The sequence below is a fragment of the Pristis pectinata genome, chromosome 8 (assembly GCF_009764475.1).
Source record: "Pristis pectinata isolate sPriPec2 chromosome 8, sPriPec2.1.pri, whole genome shotgun sequence".
Lineage (NCBI taxonomy): Eukaryota > Metazoa > Chordata > Chondrichthyes > Rhinopristiformes > Pristidae > Pristis > Pristis pectinata.
The window spans coordinates 59,144,042-59,157,503 of NC_067412.1; the positions used below are offsets into that span (position 1 = coordinate 59,144,042).

At 39.2% G+C, this 13,462-nt stretch overlaps 1 protein-coding gene across 2 annotated transcripts in view; it reads left to right on the plus strand.

The window, feature by feature from the left end:
• Positions 1-13,462, plus strand: part of pcdh19 (protocadherin 19) — a 123,316-nt gene that overhangs the window by 90,302 nt on the left and 19,552 nt on the right. The window lies entirely within an intron of this gene.

Genomic DNA, 13,462 nt, shown 5'->3' on the forward strand with positions numbered 1-13,462 from the left:
CATTGCATCTTCCATTGTAAGAATAATTCTAACTGTAAGAAATGGCTATTGACACTAATTATGATGTTGGCTCATATGCATGTAATCACTCAAATTAATTCAGTCATTTCAGACTTCAAAAATTGAATTATGTATTGGTTCAAATTAAGTAATATTGTCACAGGAGGCATTCTTTGCAATTTTCAAATTTAAATCAACAGATTATTCAAATTAGACAACTTTGCATTTCGATTTCGAATGCACTTCATGGCATGGTTATCATGTTCATTAGATTCAGATCAACCATTTTGTTTCGAATCATTTAAAATCTGTTTCTACATTAAAACATCTAAAGTATGAAACCATTTTTTAAGTGATGGTTTCCAGATCACATAGGATTCCTGTCATGTTATTGTTTGAATTGATAACTATTTCAAAGACGTTTAGTTTTGCTGTTTCCCTTGAAATAGTTTATCATAATTTCATTTTGATACAGTCCTCTGTATACATTTTAACACTGTTTGGGTCATTGGTGTTCTGCCAAAGAAATCCATGCCTTTAGATTTTGTGGGTGGTATTAGCTGTATTCCATTATTGGCTTACCCATTGATACCAATAGGAAGGTGGTACTGAGCCTTCTCTTTGATCTAGCTAATCCTTAACAAGATGTGACTGCCATCATGGTGTTAGAAGGAGGAACCAGCTGTTGTCCAGAATAGTGCTTGTTCATGGCAAGAAGATGTGACACAAAAATGTGGGGGTGCATGGTAGTGGCAGTTGTGTTATCATGATATTGCTACTCTTAGCCTTGGTGGCAGAGGTCACAGAGAAGGGAGGTATTCCAGAAGTACTTTAGCTTTGTTGACGTGTGTTGGCAATTCATAACAGACAGAGATGTACAGTGCATTGCAGAAAATTAAGAGAAATGTTATTGAGGATGAAAGTAGTGAATAGATTGCAATTCTTTATTTTGTATTAAGTTCAGCCTCCTGCCCACAGATTGTTTGTGATATATCATTTGATACAAGTTGAAAACTATATAAATACCATGCCACTAAATAAAAAAAATCCCAGCTCTCTCAATGGAAGAGTGCGAATTAAGCTGATTTTGTCATGTGTGTATACCAAGATGACGTACAGGATGAGACCTCATTAACCTTGGATGGGGTCGGTGTTATCATTGACCTGTCTCTGGTGATTGTAATTTTGCTTATAGAAACTGAAGGGGAATCTTTGCAACTTTATTATGCCCCTTAATAAGAATATCACTACAAGTCCTATAAAATTCAGGCTCACTCTTGGAAGGATAGAAATGTACCATTTCAGTCATAATTGCCTAATGTTCTACAAAGGATGGCAAAGCCTTGAAGAGGCTGCAGAGGCAATTATGGGTATGATAACGAAGATGAGGGTCTAGAGGAAACACTAGAGAAACTGGAAATGTTCTCCTTTGAGCGATGAAGGGCAAGAAAAGATATCGAAAAGCAACTAAAAATGGTTTTGGTAATGTGATAAAGGAGAAACTCTTTCCACTAATGAGTTAGTGAGTAACTGGAGGATGGTGATTTAAGTTAAAAGGCAAAGTAATCAGAGAAGAAATGAGACAAACTTTTTATGTTGTCTTTGTTATTATCTGGAATACGCTGTCTGAGAGGGTGGTGTAAATAGATTCATTAGCAACTTTCAAAATTGAATTGGGTATATCTGTGCATGGCTCTGGAGAAAGGGGAATGTAAGGGCAATAATTGGACAGTGCTTTCAAAAAGCTGCCATGTGTAAATGAGCCAAATGTCTCTCTTCTTTGCTGTGAAATTCTATGATACAGCTGGTGATCAATCGTCCCATTCTGTTACTCATCTCCAATTTGAGTTGTGGTTTTCTGTAGATCTCCCTTTGACTGAAAGCTGCCAGGTCAGGCACCTGGCAATGCTTCTCCCTGATCAGATTCCTGAGGATGGTGCACATGTGCAGCATCCAGCATCCTGCCAGGTCCATCAAACAAAGAGAATCTATCGATTTTTATATTTACTCAAATTTGTGATCAAATTAAAACTAGAATGTTTTCAGTGCTGGGTACTTTCCTCCCAACTTAACAAAAGTACTAAAAGAAAAATGTTTTCCTTTCCTATTTTCATGGCATTTCTCTTCCTTTTGAAGATCTGTCATTTAAATTGCAACAGAGCTACAAAGAGCCATTTATATGTGGGGCAGCAGTGAAAGGTTGAAAATCTCACGTGTAAGTATACCGGAGGCTCACATGCAAGTGCTCAAACAAAAGGATGGTAATTAGAGTCATAGAGTCATACAGCACAGAAGCAGGCTCTTTGGTCCACAATATCCATGCTAACCATCAAGCACCCATCTAATCCCATTTACCAGCCATAGTCTTTTACATCTTAACAATTCAAGTGAACATCCTGATATTTTTTAAGTGTGTGAGAGTAACTTCCCAGACAGTGTGTTCCAGATTGCAACCACCCTCTGGATGAAAAGATTTGTCTTCAGATCCTCTCTAAACACCTTACTCCTCACTTTAAACTGATGCTCTCTGTTTCTTGACATCTCCATTATGGGGAAAAGTTTCTCCCTGTCCACTCTACCCAAGCCTCTCATGATTTTGTACCTCTGGTGGAGGCAGGTACTCTCACACATTGAAAAAATATCAGGATGAGCTCTTGAACTGTCAAGGTGTAAAAGACTACAGACTAAGTCCCCCTTCAGTCACCTCCACTCCAGGGAAAACAAACTCAACCTCTCCTGTATCTTCTCATAATTGAAACATTCTGGTAAATCTCCTCTGAATCCAGTAACAAATTTTTATACACATTTATTTTTTGGGGTTTGTCCATTAACACAAAGTCTGCATTTATTGTCCATCCCTACAGCCTGGATTTTCCATCCAAATGCACGGATATCATGATAATCTCCTTATTCAGTTTTAAATGAACTGGTTCACCATTATTGAGGACATCAATCTGGGATCATCCCAATGTCAATGACTTATATCACACAAGGCAGTGGACTTAATGATCAAGGGTCATTATGGTACAAAAGATTAGAGGCATTATAAACCAAATATCTAAAAGAAGTTACCCATGAGAGATATTGTCTCCTTCAGCTGATCTTCAGCTGTTCTTAGCAATATCTCAGCTGGTAGAAAACACTAATGCTACCTTTAGAAGTGGAATTTGAAATGAAATTCATATTTGCAGAGCCTCAGCGCCATGCTGACAAAGTGAATCCCCAGGGTAGGATCACCTCATTCTCCTCAGAAGCAAAAAAAAGAACTCGAAATATTAGAATTTCTGAAATAAAGAATGCCACAACCACTGGTGAGATATCATGAATAAGTCCACTTAGTGACATGGTACATAATAATGCCATGAGTGGATAAGATAAGATAAGATCTTTATTAGTCACATGTACATCGAAACACACAATGAAATACATCTTTTGCGTAGTGATTTTGGGGGGCAGCCCTCAAGTGTCGCCATGCTTCCAGCGCGAACATAGCATGCCCACAACTTCCTAACCTGTACGTCTTTGGAATGTGGGAGGAAACCGGAGCACCCGGAGGAAACCCACACAGACACGGGGAGAACGTACGAACTCCTTACAGACAGTGGCCGGATTTGAACCCGGGTCTCTGGCGCTGTAAGGCATTATGCTAACCATGATGGCCAATATCAGAAATGGTGTAGCAGCAATAAAAAAATACACATTATTTGGGCCAGAAACAAATTACGGGATCTCAATTAGACCAACAGGTAAATGACAGGTGAATTACAATTAATCTTGATGGGTTTTTAGATGTGGATGACAAGGACTCCAACAGCAGCAACAACTTGCTCTTAATGTAATAAATTGCCCAAGAATAATCAAAGAAGCGACTAACAGGCCAAAGAAATTGGCTCAAAACCTGCCTTTTGCTGCTTGCCAGCAGCTCCATAGAGAACTATTTGCCATCTCCTCCCAATGGGTCAGCTCATTTCTGTATTTTGTGCCTGTACAATACATTGAGGAAGTCAAAGGCAAGCTGGAGGTCAGATGCCGACATATCTGACCTCCCACTCTGCTGCTCGACATTGCAGTACCTGAAGGCACAGCACAAATGTTCTGAGCTGAAAGGCTGGATGCACTTTCACATCCAGCACCTCAGCACTACACATGTCATAGCCGTCATTTCAAGTGTGGCTCATGTCATTTGAACTGGGTCAACAAATTGGATTAAAAAGATGTTTTTTCTCCTTACTTTACTTAATATTTTTAATTAATTTATAGAAATCAACTGTATTTTAAATTATTTTTCTACTTGTTTCGAATCAATGGTATTTCTACTTGTTTTCAAATAGTTTTGAATTATTTAAATCCCTTTGAGGTGTTTTTAAGTGCACCTGATCATCAGACATTTAAAAGCCACTCAAAGGCCTTTGACAGTAATAAGCTGTCAAGAGGACTATCGGGGTGGTCTGGGAGCAAGGACTCAGGATACACTTCTTGGGTTCCAGTCATCACTTGCAGACTGTTCCACCTCGCAAAACAGCCACAGTGGCAAACCTCGATGCCATTTGAACCTACAGTGATGCCAAAAGTAATTACGGATGTGAGAGCAGTATAGGGAGCAAGCACAGGGAGTAGCCTGATAAAGCACAATCCTACTTATTAGTTTCGGGGTGGTTTTAAGTAGCATTGTAAAGGAGGGCAGAGACCTGAGGGTTTTGGATAGCTGAAGGCACACTCACAAATTGTGAGGCATAGGAAGTCAAGGATACTTAAGAGATTAGAGTTGGAGGCAAGCAGACTTCTCGGAAATAGAACAGCCTGGAACTCAGCCAGGATTTCTCTTGTACTATTATTATTGATTTGGATAGTGCTTTTGTGGTTCAGGTCTGGCTTCAGTCTCAGTGGCCTTGGGATGAGTTCAGATTGAATTAAATATCAACACCAAGGTTGCTTTGCTCAATCATGATTAGAACTGTACTAACCTGGAAGGACATACAGCTGTGTGTTGGACAAAAATAAAACAAACAAAACATTTTTGAGATTGCCCTGTTTTTACGTGTTACCAGTTATAACTAATGGGAAACTATGTACAGCCTGTGGCAGTGTTTTACCTGTCAGCATGCCATTGAAGACTACAGGTAATGACTCTCAAAGAGACGTGCTGTGACTGCATCAGCCTAAATGTGCCAGATGTCTGACATTAATCTAACAACTAGTATTTTATAGCATGTTACTCACTTCAAAAAAATATTTTAAATAAAGATTTTACTTTCAGTATAAGAAGAAAAGATTTTCTCGTGGTAGTTTTTTCCAGTGGGTTTACACTTGCTTTTATGCCCACAAGTTCTATTGTAGATTCAGGGAATCAAGCACAACATTGATATAGGTATTGGACAGTTTTGTACCGACTGAGAGGAGTGAAAGTAAGCCATTAGTGTGCGTGGAAAAACTAAGGGTTTCAATTAGACTTGAGCCAATGGTTGCTTTTGAGAGGATTATCATTGCACTCAATTTGGTTATTGTTTTGCTCACCAGTGCAGCCAAAGATTTTAGTTGCTGTTTTCCACAGCTCCACACAGCCATTCATAATTGCTTTAATTGGTTTTAATATACAAGATCATCTGTCTGATTTACCCTCCACTCAAAAGAAGTGGATGGAAAGGAAAGCCAGGTAGGGTGTAAAATAGGCATAACTGCCCAGTACCACCGGTTGTTAGTGAAAAGCACGAGAAAGCCATAGATATGTCTCAGTATCCAGGTGAATCTATTTCAGCCCAGGTAAAATTTACTGTTATAGTTTACTCTTAAAATAACAGTTTAGTTCCTATGTTGGTCACCAAAATTTTGATCATCACAAATGCTTTCATTTGGGAGTCATTGTTTGAAAGTTTTAAATCACATGCTAAGGATTTGTGCAACTCATTGAATCTCGTACTGAAATGGAGCTACAGAGGTGTAACTTTTGTGCCCACATAACATGCAAGGCATGTTCTATGTAATCAGTATAATTCATGGGCTTTAAGCAAGGTTAGTAATAGTAACCACACATAATACTGGGAGCCAGAAAACATTGTGGTAAATAATTGTTTTTGCTTCAGACTTTAGCATGTTAGATATTGTAATTCCTCAGAGGTCACTGTTCAGAATACTGCAATCCTTGATAAAAATCCATGATTTACACATGGGTGTACAGAGTACCAAAGTTTCCAGATGTACAAATATTGCAAAACTTAAAATTGAACTGAACAACAGGCAGGATAATAGACTTTTTGATAGATTGTTCCAAGTGGTTATTCACTCAGAATTTCTTCCTAATATTCTTTCTATGACATTCAATTTTGACAGGCTTTCACTTTATGTCTTATTCTCTAACCTTACCTTTAAATAATATTCTTTTTCTCTGATCCTCTTGGACTCTCTACCACTCCTTCCTCAAAGATGCTGCTTAAATCCCACCTCTTTGACGAAGCATTTGTTCATGAAGCCTGATATCTCAGAATCAGAATCAGGTTCATTATCACTGACATATGTCGTGATAATGTTGTTTTGTGGCAGCAGTACAGTGCAAGATATAAAGACATAAAGATTACTGCAAGTTACAAAAATAAATAAATGAATAGTGCAAAAGAGGAATAATGAGGTAGTGTTCATGGGTTCAGGGACTGTTCAAAAATCTGATAGTGAAGAAACTGTTCCTGAAACATTGAATGTGGGTCTTCTGTACCTCCTCCCCAATGGTAGGAATGTGAAGAGGGCATGTCCCAGGTGGTGAGGGTCCTTAGTGATGGATGCTGCCTTCTTGAGGCACCGCCTCTTGAAGATGTCCTTGATGGCGGGGAGGGTTGTGCCCGTGATGGGGCTGGCTGAGCTACAACCCTCTGCAGCCTCTTGCGATCCTATGCATTGGAGTCTCCATACCAGGCGGTGATGCAGCCAATCAGAATGCTCTCTACTGTACACCTGTAGAAATTTGCAAAAGGCTTTGGGTGACATACCAAATCTCCTCAAACTCCTAATGAAGTAGAGCCGCTGGCATGCCTTCTTCATGATTGCATCAATGTGTTGGGCCCAAGATAGATCCTCTGAGATGCCAACCCCCAAGAACTTGAAGCTGCTCACCCTTTCCACCACTGACCCCTCAATGAAGACTGGTGTGTGTTCTCCCGACTTCCCCTTCCTGAAGTCCACAATCAGTTCCTTGGTCTTGCCGACGTTGAGTGTGTGTTTTTGTTGCGACATCACTCATTAAACAGCCGATCTATCTCACTCCTGTATGCCTCCTCACCACCATCTGAGATTCTGCCAACAGTGAATTTACAGGTGGTATTTGAGCTGTGCCTAGCCACACAGACATGAGTGCAGAGAGAGTAGAGCAGTGGGCTAAGCACGCATCCTTGAGGTGCGCCTGTGTTGATAGTCAGCGAGGAGGAAATGTTACTACCAGTCTGCACTGACTGTGGTCTCCTGATAAGGAAGTCAAGGATCCACTTGATGAGGGAGGTACAGAGGCCCAGGTTTTGAAGCTTGTTGACTAGTACTGCGGGGATGATGTTGTTGAATGCCGAGCTGTAATCAATTAACAGCAGCCTGATATATGTCTTGCCGTTGTCTAGGTGCTCCAAAGCCAAGTGGAGAGCCAGTGAGATTGCGTTGGCTGTAGACCTGTTGTGGCAGTAGGCAAATTGTAGCAGGTCCAGGTCCTTGCCCATGCAGGAGTTTATTCTAGTCATGACCCACCTCTCAAAGCACTTCATCACATTAGATATGAGTGCGACTGGGCGATAGTCATTGAGGCAGCTCACCCTGTTCGACTTGATGCCCTTTTGAAACAGGTGGGAACCTCTGACTGCAGCAGTGAGAGGTTGAAGATGTCCTTGAACACTCCAGCCAGTTGGTCAGCACAGATTTTCAGTACCCTGCCAGGTACACCATCGGGGCCTGACGCCTTGCAAGGGTTTACCCTTTTAAGGATGTCCTGATGTCGGCCTCCAAGACAGAGATCACAGGGTCGCCAGATGCTGTGGGGATTCGCATAGGTGTAGTGTTATTCTCCCTTTCAAAGCGTGCATAAAAGGTTGAGCTCATCAGGGAGTGAAGCATCACTGTCATTTATGCTGTAGATTTCGCCTTACAAGAAGTAGTGGCATGCAAACCCTGCCACAGCTGTCGTGTGTCCGATTGTGTCTCTAACTCTATGTGTGGCTGCATCAAATTTTGTTTATTCATGTTTCTGTGAAGCTCTTTGGCAACAAGTTTGCAATGTTTTGAGGTTCTACATGAATATTTATTGTTGCTATACTTTAACTTTAGAATGCATTTTTAAACACCATACCAACCTCTTTCCAAACTACAAACATCGAGTTCCTCCAGTCTTTCCTTGTAGTTCTCTTCCTTTGAAGATCTATTCATCTGTGGTGTTATGGCTAGTGCAATAACTATGACCTGGTTAACACTTAAGCCTCAGTATAACCTCTGTAGTCATGTTTTAGCATTCTGTTTAATTTTTTTTCAATTACTTCCTTCTATTTATCTGGATACCAAAATCAATAGTCTTTTTCTTAGCCTGCCAGTGTTAAAGTTTATTTAGCATTTTGTTTGTGCATCCTGCATCTTTTGCTTCATCTCCTTTTTCTACCATTCTATTTACTTCACTCTCGTCAGCAGATTGGTTTGGAAAGTATACAGGGAGACATGACTTTGCTGCAGTAGAGTTGAATAATTGGACCAAATCTGCAGACCTAATTCAGTCTTCTTAAAATAATATAACTTGTCTGTAGAATTTGTGCTTTCAAATTTCAAATTTAATGGAGAACTAATTTATCAAGTGTGTCCCCAAAATTAGCAATGAAAACATAACCTTCTCTTAAATCTGTGTTGCTCATTTAGGTTACTGCAACTCTGGTTTAATCCTCATATTATATTCCATTCATTTACTTAGCATTGATCTTTGGCTATAGAGCATGTAGTTGGCAAACTTACCGTCTTTTAAAATGTATCTGATTTGTTTGTACGCCAGAAGCTCCTATCAAATCCTATCAGGGTTTGTGATATTCCAGTGATGTTAGCTGGTGCCCATGAAATTTCTTCCCTTAATAACCCAAGGATATCTATCATAAAGTCAAGGATTTGATGGTCTTAGAAGTGCCTAGCCTATCAAGTATTCCTGCCACACAACGACAAAATGAGCAGTATTACATGTTCATCAGAAACTGAACAGAAAATTATTAAATCTGTCATGAATAAATGCCTGCGGAAAATATGTATTAAATATTTCAAATTATTTAATCATTCAAAATTTCAGTCTTTCATCCATCTTTAAATTCAAACTTATGTTGGGCCGGATTTTGCAGAATGTTAATGGCAAAACTCTCTGTGGTGGTTATTGCCCCAGATAACAAACAGCAATTTCATGATTTTCATCCTGTGTATTTGAATACATGTGAACTGAGAGAGCACTATGAAGGTTAATTACTGGGATGAGTGGGATGAGGAGGGTTTTTTTTAGGGGAGGAAGGGAATTCTTGTGAGGAGAGATTAAACACACTAGGCCTAAACTCTCTTGAGTTTAGAAAATGTAAGTAATCTCTTAAGGGATCAACTATTCAGGACAGAGATGAGAAAACATTTCTTCACCTGGCAGTAGTGAATCTTTGCAATTTCATTATCCAAGCGGGCTGTGAAGGTTCAGTCACTGTGAATATTCAAAACAAGGATCAATGGATTTTTGGATATTAAGAGAATGAATGGACATAACAATAGTGCAGGAAAATGGCTCTGAGGTAAAGGACCAGCCATAATCTTAGGGAATGGCATTCCAGAGGCTGCATGTCCTACACTTTCTTCTGTTCTCATGAATATGTAAATCCACAAGTTACCAGTAGTGATTTGTAGTAGACTGTGCTCCAATGCTGGACGCCAAAGGGAGGTCAGTGAGAGAGCAGAAACATAGGCTAATGATCCAACTCATACATCATGTACTTGCCAGGGAGTAGATACACTCCAGTTGATCTTGATGGAAGGGAACAGTTGTGAGAGCCTCAGGGAAGAGTTTGGTATTTTAAAAGGTCTTTTGGATAAGTTATCAGTTTAGAAATACTTGTTTAAATCTTTTCAAGAGTTTGTTTTGTAGAACAAAGGATTGAGAACTTTAGTTTAAAGGTTTTTAAAAGTGAATGGATATTTTAAAATGTTCTGGATTTTTAAGGTTTTGTTAAGATATATTGTATTTTTCGGAGATACTCGGAACTACACAGAATGTTTGTAAAAGACTTAAGCTGACAGCTCCAGCTAACTCTGTGGGTGTGATTTAGCTGATAGTTAATTGTTTTCTCGGTTTGTGGGTGGGGCCTATTTTGGCCATTACACATGGCCCTTTACATTATCAGACTCTTGCAACATGGAATGCAAGACCATGGAGAATCCTTCCTGCATTTTCTGCCAGCTGCCAATGGGAGGATTGTCAAAGGTAAGAACATATTACATTTTGGAAAGCAAGCTGCAGATGCTGGAAATCTGAAATAAAAACAGAAATTGCTTGAAATACTTAGCAGGCCAGCAATGTCACTGAAGAAAGAAACAGAGTTAATGTCTCAGTCTTCGACTCCTTCCACTATTCTAACAAAGTCCAATGTGTGCTCCAGGATCAGATCTATCTCCTGCATACCTTGCAGCTTTGGGGCTCAATGGTGAATTCAACAAATTCAAAAAATGAGACTTTCCAGTTTGTGTCAGAACGAGCCAATTCTGATGCAAGATTAGAATCAGAAGCAGATTTATTATTGCTGACTTAGATGATGTGTAATTTGTTGTTTTGCAGCAATCATCAGTCTGGATCATTAATTCAGTTTTTCTCCTTTCCTTGATGATGCTTTTTCAGTATTTCCAGTATTGCCTCGTATTACAGATTTCCAGCAACTACACTGTTCCATATCTCACAGTTCCAGTGTGCCTGTATTTTTTACTATTTCTTTCCCCTGTCCACATTCATTTCCCTCCATTCACACCTCCTTCAGACAGAACAACTGCAGTTGATAAGTCTTTGCCACTTCTCTCGGCCAGCACCACCAATACAAGTGCCATTCACTCTCTGTTGGTCTCCACTCACACACATTCCCTCCATTCTCTCCACCCTTCCCTCTTATCTGCAACTTCAAACCATCCTGTTTTCTAACATTTCCTGGTTGCAGTGAAAGGTCATCAGCTGAAACAGTAATTCTGTTGTTGCCAGAATGTTGCCGGACCTGCTGAGTGTTTCCAGCATTTCTTCTTTCACATTGTATAACTTTTATGAAATTCAGAGTGAGCTGACAATGCTGACCGCTGATTGTAAAATCTACTGCTGTATTTTACCGCTTCAATATTGGAAGAATGCTTCACTATTATACTTAGTGTTCCCATTCTAGGCACATGTGCATTCTTTGTTCCCTGTACAATATCTGGATCAGTGATGTAACCTGTTTCCTGTTCCTTTGGATTTAATGTGTTTCATCTAATTTATTAGTTATAATTTAACACCTGTTTTTTTTATTCTAATTCATTCTACCTGGAGTAAACGTAAAACCAGAAATCCGTTATTTATATCATTATGTTCCCAAATAATGGAACTTGGTAGCTTACATTTTGCTTGCTAGCCCTCCTGAGGTACCATGTGCTAAAGTCTTTTCTAAAAGAACTACCGCTGGGCTTTTGCTGAGAGAACTCTTTATTCCTTCATTGATGTAAAATTCAGGACCATTGCCTGGAATACATAAGCTTAAAAAGCTGCAATATGGTAAAGTATAGAATGAAGGAAGTCTTACAACTAACTCTCATTGCGTCCTTGGATTGTTAACATACATCTATTAAATTTCTCAGTATAGATAAACATTCAGTCATGAATTGATATCATATGCAGGGAATTCTTTGCTTTGCACAAATGAAAAACCTTGGCTAGTTAGCATGCTTGTCTTCTTTGAGTGGGTCTTACTTTGGATAATTTCCAGCTACAAGAAACATCCTTGTAACACTGCAGGATTTTGTGATTTGAATGTTAGTTTAGTCCATGTAAACTAGTCATGAAACTGGGTGCTGCTGCATTTTAATAACTCTCTGGGGATTTAAAAAATTGTGAATGCTTTGTTCTAAATCTGACATGTCACATCTTATAAGAGTTGTTGTTTCATTATTAAACACAAGAGCTTTTTATTTTTCAGTCCTTTAATCAGCAGACTTTTCCATTTTCAAAGTATTCATATTTTTTCATTGAACATTGCATGAATCATTATTTTCTGTCCTTTGTTTTACTGTCAATACGTAAATGAACAGGGCATTCCTCAATTTAGACTGATCTCGTAATGAATGACTAAAATGTATTTTAATTTATTATATTGATCCAGAAATGGCCCTACTATTTTTGGAGTAATGTGATGGTATATTACAGTGCTGCTATAATCCATTCTGATCAGCACAAAAACAATCTTATCATTCATCAGAGAATCATTTGTTTCCTCACTCAAGGATGCATTTTTGTCACAGAGTCATAGAGTTGTACAGCATAGAAACAGGCCCTTCAGCCCACCATGTCTATGTTGCCTATCTATACTAAACCCACCTGCCTGCATTAATTTCATATTCCTTTCAATTTCAAAGTCAAAGTTGAGTTTATTGTCATATATACAAGTACATTGCATTGCACAGGTGCAATGGAAAACTTACTTGCAGCAGCATCACAGGCACAAAGCATCATATAAGCAGTATTCACAAGAAGAACATAAATTATACACAATTTTTACAAGAAAGTTTACCATGAGCATTAACTATCAAGATGCTTATTAAATGTTGTTACTGTTCCTGCCTCCATCATCTTCTCTGGCAGCTCATTCTAGATACCAACTACTCTGTGTGTGAATAATTTACCTCTCAGATCCCCTTTGAACCTCCTTCCACACACTTTAAACCTATGCCGTCTAGTTTTAAACACCCCACCTCAGTAAACAGACACTAGCTATCTATCTTATCTTTGCCTCTCACAATTTTGTACACCTCTATCATGTCACCTCTCTGCCTCCTTTGCTCCAGGGAAAACAGACCCACCCTATCCAATCTCTCCTGAGAACTCAAGCCCTCCAATCCAGGTAACATCCTTGTGAATCTTTTTTGGTAGTGGTATTGGTTTATTATTGTCACTTGTACCGAGGTACAGTGAAAAACTTGTCTTGCATACCGATTGTACAGGTCAATTCATTACACAGTGCAGTTACATTGAGTTAGTACACTCTTACTCGCTTAACCACATCCTTACTATAGTGTTGTGACCAGAACTGCATACAGTACTCCCAAGTACAGCCTAATCAGTGTTTTATACATGCCTTCCCAACTGTTATGTTCAATACTTCAGCCAATGAAGGTAAGCACTGTGCTGTCTATCTGTGTTCCCATATTCAGGGAACTATGTACTTGTACCTGAAAGTCTGTCTGTTCAATGACACACCCCCAGGGCCCT